Genomic DNA, 10,496 nt, shown 5'->3' on the forward strand with positions numbered 1-10,496 from the left:
AGTTAAATAAGCAGGGTGACAATATCCAGCCTTGGCGTACTCCTTTCCTGATTTGGAACCAGTCTGTTGTTCCATGTCCAGTTTTTTGTTTTTTTTTTTTTTAGTTTTTTATTTTTTAAATTTTAAAATCTTTAATTCTTACATGCATTCCCAAACATGAAACCCCCTCCCACCTCCCTCCCCATAACATCTTTCTGGGTCATCCCCATGCACCAGCCCCAAGCATGCTGCATCCTGCATCAGACATAGACTGGCGATTCAATTCACATGATAGTATACATGTTAGAATGTCATTCTCCCAAATCATCCCACCCTCTCCCTCTCCCTCTGAGTCCATCCATGTCCAGTTCTAACTGTTGCTTCCTGAACCTGCATACAGATTTCTCAAGAGGCAGGTCAGGTGGTCTGGTATTCCCATCTCTTGGAGAGTTTCGCACTGTTCGTTAACGATCCACACAGTCCAAGGCTTTAGCGTAGTCAGTGAAATCGAGGTAGATGTTTCTCTGGCATCCCCTTGCTTTTTCTGTAATCCAGCGAGTTTTGGCAATTTGATCTCTGGTTCCTCTGCCCTTTCTAAACCCAGCTTGAGCATCTGGAAGTTCTCAGTTCAGTTACTGCCGAAGCCTGGTTTGAAGGATTTTCAGCATAATTCTTGCTAGCGCGTCCGATGAGTAAAATTGTATGGTGATTTGAGCGTTCTTTGGGATTGCCTTTCTTTGGGATTGGAATGGAAACTGACCTTCTCCAGTCCTGTGGGCACTGCTGAGTTTTCCAAATGTGCTGGCGTGTTGACTGCAGCACTTTCAGAGAATCATCTTTCAGGATTTGAAACAGCTCAACTGGAATGCCGTCACCTCCACTAGCTTTGTCTGTATTGGTGCTTTCTGAGGCCCGCTTGCTTTCACACTCCTTGCTGTCCAGCTCTAGGTGAGTGACCACACCGTCGTGGTTATCCGGGTCATTAAGATCTTTTTTTTTTTTTGTACAGTTTTTCTGTGTCTTGCCCCTCTGCTTCATCTCATGCTTCTATTCAGTCCTTACCGTTTCTGTGCTTTTTCATGCTCATCCTTGCATGAAATGTTCCCTGATGGCCCCAGTTTTCGTGAGGAAATGCCTAGTCTTTCCCGTTCTGTTGTTTCCCTCTGTTCACTTAACAGGGCTTGCTTTTCTCTCCTTGCTGTTCTCTGGAATTCTGCGTTCAGTTGGGCATATCTTTCCCTTTCCCCCTTGCCTGTCACTTCTTTCCTGAGCTATTTGTACAGCCTCCTCAGACAACCAGTGACTTCCCCGGTGACTCAGCGGTGAAGAGTCCTGCCTGCAATGCAGCAGCTCCGGGAGATTCTGCGTCCATCCCTTGGTCGGGAAGAGGCCCTGGAGAAGGGAATGGCAGCCCACTCCAGTATTCTTGCCTGGAGAATCCCATGGACAGAGGAGCCTGGTGAGCTACAGCCTGTGAGGTCACAAAAGAGTCAGACACGACTGAGCGTGCCCGCAGAGAACCACGTTGCCTTCCTGCAGTCGGACCTCTGTATATGGGTCCGACGCCCACAGACTCCACCAGCCTTGACTGAGAACGGTGTTTACCAGCTAAGCTTCGTTGAATCCGGTGGCACAGACCCACAGATGCAGGAGACAGAACTCTGGGACTTTAACATTGGAGAAGTTTGGTGCTAACAGTGGGTCCTTGGAACCCCACCCAGGGTGATGGTGTCGGGGTGGGGGGCGTTTGGGAAGTGACAGGTTATGCAGATGGAGTCCCACGGCACGTCTTCATGAAAGACTCCCTAGGGAGCTCCCTTGTCCCTCCACCACGGGGTCACACAGCGAGACGACACCCTCTGAGAACCAGCAGGAGCCCTCACCAGACGCTGAATATGCCCCCTCCAGGGTCTTGGACGTGCGGCCTCCGGGACCCTGAGGAGGGTTCTCTTGTTCCTAGGGCCCCCTCATCTGCTCTGAAACAGCACAGGAGCCACAGTTACCCAACACAAGGTGATGTCTAAGAACATCCAAGCACGTCCCCTCTGGTTTCAGGGCAGCAAGCTAAAGAGCTTTAGAGCTGGTGCAGTCTCCAGACTGAAAAAAATGAAAAATGTTACTCCCTTAAAGGAAAACACGAGGATAGCAATAGTACTCGTTTCTGTCATCGCTGATGACAATACAAGGGGGGAAAGTGCTGGCAGGGATGCGGAGAAATTGGCTTCTTTGGCGCTGCTGGTGGGAAGGTAAGGTAGGGCAGCCGCTGTGGGAAACAGCTGAGCAGTTTCTTTTAGAAGTCAGACATGGAGAAGGAAATGGCAACCCACTCCCGAATTGTTGCCTGGAGAATTCCATGGACAGACTACAGTCCATGGGGTCGCAGAGTCGGACACGACTAAGCGGCTAACGCTTAAACAGTCAGACATAGAAGTTCCATGGTACCTACTTGCCCCACTCTACACGGACACCTGAAATATGTGAGGAGTTGTCCGAGAGAGACTTTCTACAGTAATTTTCATAACAGCGCTGTTTACAACGGCCATGGGTATGGAGATCACCCAGGTGCATGGATGGATGGGCGGAAGGGTGGGTGAGTGGGTAAATGGGTGGATGGGTAAGCAGGTGGGTGGGTGGAAGGGTGGGTGAGTGGGTAAATGGGTGGATGGGTAAGCAGGTGGGTGGGTGGAAGGGTGGGTGAGTGGGTAAATGGGTGGATGGGTGGAAGGGTGGGTGGGTGGAAGGGTGGGTGAGTGGGTAAATGGGTGGATGGGTAAGCAGGTGGGTGGATGAACAGATGAGGGAGTGGATGGATGGATAGGTGGATGGATGGAAGGGTGGTGAGTGGATAAGTCGATGGATGGCTGGGTTGATGGATGGGTGTATGGATGGATAAGTGGGTAGTTGGACAAATGGATAAACAGCATGGGGTCCACGCACAGTGGACTATGACGCAGCCATGAAAAGGAGTGAAGCTCTGACAGGCCACAGCGCGGGGGGACGCTTCGCACACGCTGCTCAGTGGGAGAGGCAGGCAGAATGGCGCACGGTGTCGGGCTCCACTGGTGGGAAACGTCCAGAACAGGCAGGTCCGCAGAGACAGCAAGTGGGATTGTGGTGCCAAGGACGGGAGGAAGGGGATGAGGAGTGGCTTCTACTGGGGACAGGGTCTCCTTGGTGGGGTTGGGAATGTGACGTGACAGGCGTGATGTCTGCACAGCACCGGGAAAGGCCTGAGATCTTGCGAGCTCACTTAAAACAGCTTTACGTTACGTGCAGCTTTGTTACAGCTCAGTCGTGTCCGACTCTTTGCGACCCCATGGACCGCAGCATGCCAGGCCTCCCTGTCCATCACCAACTCCTGGAGTTTGCTCAAACTTGTGTCCATTGAGTCGGTGATGCCATCCAGCCATCTTTTCCTCTGTCGCCCCCTTCTCCTCCCGCCTTCCGTCTTTCCCAGCATCAGGCTCTTTTCCAATGAGTCAGCTCATCGCATCAGGTGGCCAGAGTATTGGAGCTGCAGCTTCAGCCTCAGTCCTTCCAGTGAACATTCAGGGTTGATGTCCTTTAGGATTGACTGGTTTGATCTTGCTGTCCCAGGGACTCGCAACATTTTAATGCAATACTGAGCATTTTCCTTGAATAAAAACCTAAGAAGAGGGTGTTTGGGCTTCTACTTTTGGTTTCTTCTTTCCCTGGGCTCTGGAGGATCACTTGGTCTAATGAGTAGATAAAACTGGGGTCCACTCACCTGCACAGAGATATAGCCAACCTCCTGACCGTGGGTGCTGGTGAAGGAGAGGGCAGCTTTATTACAGCAGGTGCTGGACGGGTGCTGGACGGGTGCTCAAAAAGGGCAAACTCCCCCCCGCGAAGGGTTTCAGTCAAACTTTAAAAGGCTGCGTGGTGCCTGAGGGGCCATTGGAACGTCTGGGAGGTGGAGCGGGGGTGTAAGGTTCTCAGCCCTCAGTACTCAGGCGCCAGCCACCTGGTGGTGATTTCAGCATCTGCAAAACCATTCAGGAAGTGTGCATCAGAAATGGTTAGCCGTGAACTTTAGGGAGGAAGTAAATGGGAGGGCGTAGGGGAGGGGGTCTCTCCCTGCAAAGGCGCCTTACGGTCCTGCTCGGTTACAAGGATTTCCCTGGGTGCTTTGGACTTTGTCAAGGTTTCAGTCCAGTCACTCAGTCGTGTCCGACTCTTTTCAACCCCATGGATTGCAGCACCCCAGGCCTCCCTGTCTGTCACCAAGTCCCAGAGTTTACTCAAACTCATATCCATTGAGTTGGTGATGCCTTCAAACCATCTCATCCTCTGTCGTCCCCTTCACCTCCTGCCTTCAATCATTCCCAGCATCAGAGTCTTTCCAGTGAGTCAGCTCTTTGCATCTCGTGGCCAAACTATTGGAGTTGCAGCTTCAGCCTCAGTCCTTACAATGAATATTCAGGACTGATTTCCTTTAGGATGGACTGATTGGATCTCCTTGCAGTCCAACGGACTCCCAAGAGTCTTCTTGTAATCCCCAGACATCGGGCAGCCCCGCCCTCTCAGGCCAAGTGCAAAGGATGAGGATGGCATGGCCCCCACCCTCCCGCCCCCCAGGTTCTCCCCACTTCCCCCGCATCTGAGGCTCAGGTGATACCATCTTCCTCACGCCCACTCCGTACCTCCTTACCCTCAGACCCCCGCTGCAAGACACAAGAGTTGTGGCTGCCCCTCTGAGAGATGAACCCTGCCGTCCGCCAGTCCCCCAGCGCTCTGACCCTCCAGTTACTCATCATGTAGCCACGTGTTGTGGGAAACACACTCACTCAGAAGGACGATGCAGATCGTGGAGTGCGGTTGATTACACCGGCGGGCCCCAGGCAGAGTCTCCTCTTGGCCAAGGATCCCGACCAGTTTTTCTGAAAACGCTATATACCCTAAGCATCCATGCCCAAACCCACCTCCCCAAATTCCCTGAAACTAGTCTGAATGAAGGGAAAGAAAGACGCAAAGTTAACCCGTGATTCGTATGCCTTAAGCCTAGGTGGTTAACGGTGGACGATTATCAATAGGCCTGTGGTCATGCCCCAGTAAGCAGAATAGAATGTATGATGCCGTTCGGTCACACGGATAATTGGGGTATTCTTTTAGCTGACCGAGAGTCTAGATACGGATCCTGCGGTTCTTCCATCCGGGGGCGGGGGGGGGGGGGGGTTGGTTTTCCAGTTGGTTGTCGTTTCCATAGATACTGGGTATAGCGCTCAAAGTCCACAGTCCGGCCCGAGATGGGGTCCTGCTCTCAAGACGGAGCCTGTTCTGTCTGTTTCCTCCTTCGGTAAGAAATCCATAGGGGTTTTCTGGGGAGCGTGTGACGAATCGCCACGAGCTGGGGGCTTAGATAAGAAACACTTGGCATGCGAGCTTCTGCCCAGTCGTGTCCGACCCTTTCGCGACCCCATGGACTGTAGCCCTCCGGGCTCCTCTGTCCATGGGGGTTTTCCCGGTAGCTCAGATGGTAAAGAATCTGCCTGCCACAGAGGAGACCCGGGTTCAAAGAATGACTGAGCGACTTAGAGTTTCACTTTCAGCAGAACAGGGGCGCTTCCCTGGTGATTCACTGATAAAGGATACGCCTGCAATGCAGGGGATGCGGGTTCGATCCCTGGGTGGGGAAGATCCCCTGGAGCAGGAAATGGCAACCCACCCCCGTGTTCTTGCCTGGAGAATCCCATGGACAGAGGACCCCGGTGGGCTATGTCCAAGGGGCCGCAGAGTGGGACATGACTGAATGACTCACACAGTGCTGGAGGGGGTTGCCGTTTCCTCCTCCAGGGGATCTTCCCCACCCAGGGATGGAACCTCGTCTCCTGTGTCTTCAGCATTGCAGGCAGAGTTTTTTTTCTACTACCCGAGCCACTGGGCTAAGAAGCACTCACGTTCCCCTTAAGAGCGAAGATTCCACAGGCCACGACTCAGACCCAGGGAAGCCAAATAAATAAATGTTACTTAAAAATCCGTACATTGATTCCCTGCAGAGCCCCTGCGGTATGAAGCAGGAAGGTGGAGTTTCTTCAAAGTTAACCCGTGAACTGAGGGCATTCTCGCGAAAAGGAGACCAGACGTCTGAGGTCAGGGAGTCCCAGGTCTGAGCTCCCTGCAGAGGCTCCAGGGGAGGGTCCTCCCCGCCTCTTCCGGCTTCTGGGGGCTGCAGGCGTCCGTCCCTGGGCTGGTGGCCGCCTCCCTCCCGTCTCCGCCTCCGTCTCCACGTGGCTTCTCCTCTGCATCCGTGTCTCTCCTGTTCCGAGTCTTATAAGGACCCCATCCTTGGGTTTAGTGCCACCCCCACCCAGGAGGACCTCATCTCAGACCCTTGCCTTTATCACACCTGCAGAGACCCAAGGTTCCAGGAATTTTAGGGGAACAGTCTTCAACCCAGAGCAACATCCCAGTTTCAGAGATGTTAGATGAGTGTGTGTGTGTTTTTTTTTTCCCTATGTTTTCGCCACCCACAGTCCACGGGGTCTTAGTTCCCCGATCAGAGATTGAACCTGTGTCTTCTGTAATGGAAACTGCACTGCCAGAGAAGTGCATTAAAAAAAAAAAAGGTTTGTTTTTTTTAATCTGCATTTTGCGGTTGACGCAACCATTTCTCATGTAATGACTGCTGGTTTAGTCACTAAGTCGTGTCTGACTCTTTGAGACCCCATGGACCCTGCCTGAGTCCTCTGTCCACGGGATTCCCCAGGCAAGAATACTGGAGTGGGTTGCCATGCCCTCCTCCAGGGGATCTTCCCGACCCAGGGATCGAACTTGGGTCTCCTGCACTGACAGGTGGACCCTTTATTGACAGAACCACCCAGTAACTAGCTCGTGTTGAATCTTTGATTTTACACATCAGACCTGGAGTGTTTTAAAAGCCAAAAAACCTGATTTCCTGATCGCAGGGATCCAAGCTGGCCCATTTGAACGCAGAGTTCCAAAGAATAGCAAGGAGAGATAAGAAAGCCTTCTTCAGCAATCAATGCAAAGAAATAGAGGAAAACAACAGAATGGGAAAGACTAGAGATCTTTTCAGGAAAATTAGAGATGCCAAGGGAACATTTCATGCAAAGATGGGCTCAATAAAGGACAGAAATGCTCTGCACCTAACAGAAGCAGAAGATATTAAGAAGAGGTGGCAAGAATACACAGAAGAACTGTACAAAAAAGATCTTCGTGACCAAGATAATCAGGATGGTGTGATCACTCATCTAGAGCCAGACATCCTGGAATGTGAAGTCAAGTGGGCCTTAGGTAGCATCACTACAAGCAAAGCTAGTGGAGGTGATGGCATTCCAGTTGAGCTGTTTCAAATCCTGAAAGATGATGCTGTGAAAGTGCTGCACTCAATATACCAGCAAATTTGGAAAACTCAGCAGTGGCCACAGGACTGGAAAAGGTCAGTTTTCATTCCAATCCCAAAGAAAGGCAATGCCAAAGAATGGTCAAACTACTACACAATTGCACTCATCTCACATGCTAGTAAAGTAATGCTCAAAATTCTCCAAGCCAGGCTTCAGCAATACGTGAACCGTGAACTTCCAGATGTTCAAGCTGGTTTTAGATAAGGCAGAGGAGCCAGAGATCAAATTGCCAACATCTGCTGGATCATGGAAAAAGCAAGAGAGTTCCAGAAAAACATCTATTTCTGCTTTATTGACTATGCCAAAGCCTTTGACTGTGTGGATCACAATAAACTGGAAAATTCTGAAAGAGATGGGAATACCAGACCACCTGACCTGCCTCTTGAGAAACCTATATGCAGGTCAGGAAGCAACAGTTAGAACTGGACATGGAACAACAGAGTGGTTCTAAATAGGAAAAGGAGTACGTCAAGGCTGTATATTGTTAGCCTGCTTATTTAACTTCTATGCAGAGTACATCATGAGAAACGCTGGGCTGGAGGAAGCACAGGCTGGAATCAAGATTGCCAGGAGAAATATCAATAACCTCAGATATGCAGATGACACCACCCTTATGGCAGAAAGTGAAGAGGAACTAAAAAGCCTCTTGATGAAAGAGGAGAGCGAAAAAGTTGGCTTTAAGCTCAACGTTCAGAAAATGAAGATCATCGCATCTGGTCCCATCACTTCATGGGAAATAGATGGGGAAACAGTGGAAATAGTGTCAGACTTTATTTTTTTGAGCTCCAAAATCACTGCAGATGGTGACTGCAGCCATGAAATTAAAAGACGCTTACTCCTTGGAAGGAAAGTTATGACCAACCTAGACAGCGTATTAAAAAGCAGAGGCATCACTTTGCCAACAAAGGTCTGTTTAGTCAAGGCTATGGTTCTTCCTGTGGTCACGTATGGATGTGAGAGATGGACTGTGAAGAAGGCTGAGTGCCGAAGAATTGATGCTTTTCAACTGTGGTGTTGGAGAAGACTCTTGGGAGTGCCTTGGACTGCAAGGAGATCCAACCAGTCCGTCCTAAAGGGTATCAGTCCTGAACATTCATTGGAAGGAATGATGTTGAAGCTGAAACTCCAATACTTTGACCATCTGATGTGAAGAGCTGACTAATTTGAAAAGACCCTGATCCTGGGAAAGATTGAGGGCAGGAGGAGAAGGGGACGACAGAGGATGAGATGGCTGGATGGCATCACCGACTCGATGGACATGGGTTTCGATGAACTCTGGGAGGTGGTGATGGACAGGGAGGCCTGGCGTGCTGTGGTCCAAGGGGTCACAAAGAGTCAGACACGACTGAGCGACTGAACTGAGACTGAAGCTGGCCCAGGGGCAGGTCTCTGAACGGCCCCTCCCCCAGGCAACCTGCACTTGCCGTCAAGATTGAGGACTGGGCAGATAAACGTCCTGTTCCTTCAAGTCCCTTCACGGGTCCTGAGATCAGAGACTGTGGCCGACGGGAGGGTGACCAGCCATCTGGAGAATGAGATGTGCTGATGGTCGAATAGTCAGAGGTTCTGAGCCGTGGATCCGACCCCCATCCTTCCTTAGCTGCAGTTCAGTTGCTCAGTCGTGTCCGACTCTGCGACCCCACGGGCTGCAGCACGCCAGGCCTCCCTGTCCATCCCCAACTCCCGGAGTTCACTCAAACTCATGTCCGCCGCGTCGGTGATGCCATCCAGCCATCTCATCCTCTGTCGTCCCTGATCAGTCTCCATTGATTAAGGAGGCCAGGAAACCCTGGTCGGTTACCATTTTCTGCTCCCGCAAGAGTGAATCCAAGGTCTGACCCTGAATTTCACGGTTCAGTCTCAGGGAGGTGCTGATCCTCTTCAATGCTCCATCTCATCACTAAACTAATCGCCTTAAGTGAAGACCCGGGATTGATTCCACAGCCTCAGGGGATCTGGCTGAGAAAGGGCTGCTGGCAGTTTAATCAAGCAAATGCACTCGGTGGCCAGTTGCTCTGTCCCCCTGGGGGCCCTCCTGGGGGTCCCTCCTGAGGGTCCCCCCGTTGCCTTCCCCTTTAGGCTTTTTGCCAATAAACCTTTACTGGAACCCTTTCTCCCTACCACCTGTCCGGTCAACAAGGCTTTCACCTGTGTGGTCATCTTGCTTTATTGGTATCTGTTCCACCACGCTTTTTGTCAATAAAGCTTTATTGGAACCTTGTTCTAATACCTCTCTTGTCAATAAAGATTTATTGGTATCTGTTTCACCACCTTTTTTTTTTTTTTTAATCAATAAAGCTTAATTGGAACCTTGTTCCAACACTTGCCTGGTTAATAAAGCTTCATTGGTATCTGTTCCATCACTTGTTTTGTCAATAAACCTTTATTGACACCCTGTTCCACCGCCTGTTTTGTCAATAAGCCTTTATTGGAAACTTGGTGTTCCAACACCTGTCTGGTCAATAAAGCTTTATTGGTATCTGTTCCACTCGCCTTTTGTGTGTGTGTGTGTGTGTCAATAAAGCTTTATTGGAACCCTTGCTCGCCCAGCCACGAAGCAGAGAGGACCTCTCCGAGACGAAGCAGAGCAGAGCATTGTTTCATAGTCGGAGCTTTCCCCCAGCCCCTAATCCAGCTGGGCGTCCCCAGAAACAGGGCATGAGGTACGGTGTGGTCAGCGGACACTGAGGTGTGCTTGCCGGGGTTCAGGATGGAAGAGGGCAGGGTGGGGGGTGGAAGCTGAAGGCCCGTCTGGGCTCCGTGAAGCTGAGCGTCAGAGATGGCTGGGAAAGAGAGAGTGTATCCCCCAGCGGGGCTGGGGCGGCCCACGGCAGGACGGCAGCTCAGGGCAGGTTCTGGGCTTCCTCCCCCAACAGCGGGGCTCACCACGGTCCCTGGCAATTGAAATGCCGCTGCCGGAAATAACTGATCACCCTGATGAACGGGGATGCCTCGACCACCCCCGTGTATGAGGTTGAATCACGGCTCCCCAAACAGCTGTCCATGTCCTCACCCCCAGAACCTGAGAACCTGGCCTTGTTTGGACAAAGGTTCTCTGCAGCTGTGATGGAGTGAAGGGTCTGAGATGAGGTCCTCCTGGGTGGAGGTGGTCCTAAACCCAAGGACGGGGTC

Source organism: Ovis aries, chromosome Y (genome assembly GCF_016772045.2).
Source record: "Ovis aries strain OAR_USU_Benz2616 breed Rambouillet chromosome Y, ARS-UI_Ramb_v3.0, whole genome shotgun sequence".
In the NCBI taxonomy this organism is placed as follows: Eukaryota; Metazoa; Chordata; class Mammalia; order Artiodactyla; family Bovidae; genus Ovis; species Ovis aries.